Genomic DNA, 4,881 nt, shown 5'->3' on the forward strand with positions numbered 1-4,881 from the left:
TATTATGCCCTTCAATTTTTATAAAATTTTATTTTTCTTAGTATTTTTATTTTAGTTACTTTTTAAGTTTTCTCATGTTACAACTCACTCCTAAGTTGTATTTAGAGGGGCCCAATTTTAGTGTTCGTATAGTGTCTTCAAAATCAACGGACATTTTAATTAATTTACTTTTTAAGTTTTCTCATTTTACAACTCACTCCCTTAAATTTATTTTGCTTATATAAAAAAGTTACATTTAGAGGGGCTTAGTTTTAGTTTTCGCTCCTGGTCCTCAAAATCAACGGACCGGTTATATATATATATATATATATATATATATATATATATATATATATATATATATATATATATATATGTGTGTGTGTGTGTGTGTGTGTGTGTGTGTGTTTTCGAACTAATTTATGAGGAACACCCTAAAAAAAATTTTGGCTCCGCCCCTGGGTGTGACATTCCAAAGGTTTCCTTCTCTTGTCTGCGTAGCTTTTCTGTCGGTCTCTAGAGGCTTTCAATCATTCACAAATCTGAACGATCTTCTCTGTCGTTTCCCGAATGATTTCCGGACCCATGAGAGTGCTGTCAGGAACTCGTCCTTTAGCTAACTGTATGTCACCCACCTCAGCCTAGCACAGAGGGGATCTGCACTTTCGGCTATACAGGGCTTCAAAGGGAGCACCCTTTATGCTCGTGTGATAACTGTTATTGTAAGAGAACTCGACAAGGGGTAAGTGAGTATCCCATGCCTTCCCAAAGTCTATCACATAGGCTTGCAACATATCTTCCAAGGTTTGAATAGTCTTCTCACTTTGTCTGTCGCTTTGCGGATGATACGCTGTACTCATGTCCAGCCTAGTTCCTAGGGAACTTTGTACCGACTGCAAGAACCTAGAAGTGAATCTACTATCTCTATCAGAGATAATGGATATGGGAACACCATGCAGTCATACGATCTCCCTAATGTAGGTTCTTGTTAGCTTCTCCATCTTGTCAGTTTCTTTGATAGGCAGGAAGTGTGCGGACTTGGTTAACCTGTCTACGATCACCCATATGGTATCGAGACCACCCGATATCTTGGGCAACTTGGTTATGAATTCCATCGTAATCCGCTCCCACTTCCATTCAGGTATCTCTGGTTTTTAAAGTAAACCTGAGGGTTTCTGCTATTCGACCTTAACCTTGGCGCAAGTAAGACACTTGCTCACAAAGATAGCAATCTCTGCTTTCATGTTAGACCACCAGTATAACTTTTTAAGATCCAGATACATCTTATCTGAACCTGGGTGGACGGAATATCGAGTGTTGTACGCTTCGGTCATGACCAAGTCTCTGAAACCACCGTGTTTCAGTGTCCAGATCCGATCCATGAGATATAAGGCTCCGCCACCCTTGACTTCCAAATTTTTATCCATCCCTCTCATGGATTCACCTGCCACATTTTCAGGTTTCAGGGCTTCGAGCTGAGCCTCCTTAATTTGTATGGACAGATATGAATGGATAGTCATAGTCAATGATTTGACTCTACGACCAGAGTATTCTTTCCGAATTAGGGCGTCAGCTACTACGTTGGCTTTACCGGGATGATAACAAATTTCACATTCGTAGTCACTGAGTAGCTCGAGCCACCGTTGTTGTCTCATGTTGAGCTCCTTCTGGTCGAATATAGGTTATAGGCTTTTGTGGTCTGTAAAGATAGTGCTTTTTATACCATACAGGTAGTGCCCCCAGATCTTCAGAGCAAATACCACTGCTCCTAACTCAAGATCATGTGTGGTGTAGTTGACTTCATGTGTCTTTAGCTGTCTTGAGGCATAGGCGATGACCTTACCTCGTTGCATAAGAACACAACCAAGCCCTTGGTTGGATGCATCGCAATAAACCACGAAGTCTTCTATCCCTTCGGGAGGGGGGGGGGGATAGTATCAGTGCGCTGCATAAGGCTCGCTTTAACGTTTGGAACGTCTTTTCTTGTTTCTCTTCCCAGTGAAAGGCCACGCCCTTCTGGGTCAATGTTGTAAGCGGTTTCGCAATCCGAGAGAAGTTCTGAATGGACCTGTGATAGTAGCCAGCGATGCCTAGAAATTGACGAATCTCTGTAGGCGTGTTCGGAGCTGACCAGTTCTCAATGGCCTTTATTTTGGAAGGATCCACATGAATTCCCTCTTCGCTGACCATGTGACCCAAGAATTTGACTCTTCGAATCCAAAACTCGCACTTAGAAAACTTCGCATAAAGCTTATATGATCGTAGTATTTCTAAGACTTGTCGTAGGTGTTGATTATGCTCTTCCTTACAACGAGAGTAGATAAGTATGTCATCGATGAATACAATGACAAACTGATCCAAGTAAGGACGGCACACCCTATTCATTAAGTCCATGAATAATGCAGGCGCATTGGTCAATCCGAATGGCATCATTACAAACTCGTAGTGTCCATAACGAGTTCGGAAGGCTGTTTTCGGAACATCCTCCTCTAACACTCGTAACTGGTGATACCCGGATCTCAGATCAATCTTGGAAAAGTAATTCGCCCCTTGTAGTTGGTCGAACAAGTCGTCTATGCGAGGCAGAGGGTAACGATTCTTGATGGTCAATTTGTTTAGTTCCCGGTAGTCGATGCACATACAGAACGATCTGTCTTTCTTCTTGACTAACAAGACCGATGCTCCCCAGGGTGAGAAGCTTGGTCTAATAAAGCCCTTGCTGAGCAGTTCGTTTAGTTGACCGGACAGTTCCTGCATCTCAGCTGGTGCTAGACGATAGGGCGATTTGGCTACTGGGGTAGCCCCTGGAACTAAGTCGATCATGAACTCGACTTGACACTGTGGTGGTAATCCTGGTAGTTCTTCTGGAAAGATGTCGGGAAAATCGTGTACTTCTGGGATTTTCTTTATGTCCTTCGTCTCTTGGCTTACATCTACAACGTGAGCAAGGAATGTGTGACACTCCTTTTGTAAGTACTTCTGGGCTTGTAAGCTCAAGATGATACGAAGGTTCGTGTCGGGTTTGTCACCGTAGATAACTAATCCATGCCGCTAGAAGGTAGATTTAGACGAACGACTTTCTCATAACACATGATGTCGACACGATGAAGACTCAACCAATCCATGCCGATTATGACGTCGAAACTTTTAATTGAGACCGACATGAGGTCGATTGGAAATGAATGGCTATCTAAAGTTAGAGTACATCCTATGTATATGCAGCTAGTGCTCTCAGTATTTCCGTTATCCATTTCTACAGTGAACGGTTCTTTAAGTGCACGTGATTGTTGTTTAAGTAAGTGAGCAAATTTCTTGTTCATGAAACTCCTCTCCGCTCCACTATCAAATAGTATGCATGCATATGAATTATCAAGGAAAAACGTACCAGTGACCACTGTAGGGTCGGCAACTGCTTCCTCGTGGCCTATAGCCAAAACTCTTCCCACTCCGCCGTCATTCCCTGCCTTCGGGCAGTTTCTCTTGTAGTGGCCCACCTCGCCACATCCGTAGCAATCCTGGCCCACACCAGCGCTGGGGACCTGGGTGATTGGCCTTGCCGGAGCCTTGCAGAATCGGGTAGTGTGCCCTTTCCTGTTGCAATTAGAGCACTGCATTTCCCGGTAGGGTCCATTATGGTGGAAGCTGCACTTGTTGCACTTAGGCAAGCTCCCAACATACTGCTTCATTGGCGCAGTAGCAGTAGGTGTTTTCGCAACATGAACAGCTACAACCTGCTGCTTTTTGACAGCGTTCTGCGCCGCGTTCTTTTTCTTGTTGTCCCAGAACTTCCGCTTGTTGTCAACAGCTTTGGAGGGTTCTGGGATGGCCAGGGTTGTTGTCGTTGTCGGGGTGCGGACTCCATGATCAATGAGCTGTTGTGCCAATCGCTTGGCACTGTCGAAGGTAGTGGGGTTTGAAGCTAAGACATTCCCCTGAAATGGAGGCACCAGCCCCCATATATACCTCTCTATTTTCTTTCCCTCAGTAGGGACCATTCCCGGACATAGTGCCACCAGATCGCTGAATATGGCAGTGTAGGAGACTATGTCGGAGCCCTTCATGGTTAGGCTCCAGAGTTCTTGTTCAAGTTTCTGAACCTCGCCCCTCGGGCAGTACTCCTTGATCATGAGCTCCTTCAGAGCTTCCCAGCCTATAGCATTAGCCACTATCAGAGTTAGTGACTTGACATGGCTATTCCACCACGTCAGGGCTCTGTCCGTGAAGGTGCAGACAACAAATTTGACTTTGCTCCCTTCCGGACAGGAGCAGATCTCGAAGATCGACTCTGTTTTCTCGAACCATTGCGAGAGGGAAATGATTCCGCCACTCCCGTTGAAGGTCTTGGGCTTGCAGTTGGTGAAGTCCTTATACAAGCACTCTCTAGAGCGCACTGGAGCATCACCTTGAGTGGAATGAACAGTTGTTCCACTCCCGCTAGTTCCACTAGTACTGAACTGAGCTAGGGCTGCCGTAACAGCCGCATTTACTGCAGCTTGGATAGCTGTTGGATTGTATTGTGGAGGAGGTGGTGGTGGTTTTTGATTCGGAGTTATCGGAGTTGTGCGTCTATTCGATCTACGAGGAGGCATCTTATAGCTATAAGATCACAAAGATGAAGTTAACGGTAAGAATTCAATAGTGAGTACAATAAGAATGAATCATGGACTTACTCACCATAGCCCAACAAATAGATGAGAGTATGATTGTAATAGAGATTTAACAATAGAATGGTGAAAGCATTTGGATAATAATTTCCCATGAGATTAGATATCTGTCAATAATACTGGTATTAAAGATGTAACAAGTTCGGGAAAATGACCTAGGAGTAGGTCTTACATCAAACCAGAATAAGAAAATTTTGACAACATAAAGACCTAATAGACTGAAAGTTCAAGGTCTTTA

This window comes from Lactuca virosa, chromosome 8, assembly GCF_052849685.1.
Source record: "Lactuca virosa cultivar CGN04683 chromosome 8, Lactuca_virosa_CGN04683_v6, whole genome shotgun sequence".
NCBI lineage: Eukaryota > Viridiplantae > Streptophyta > Magnoliopsida > Asterales > Asteraceae > Lactuca > Lactuca virosa.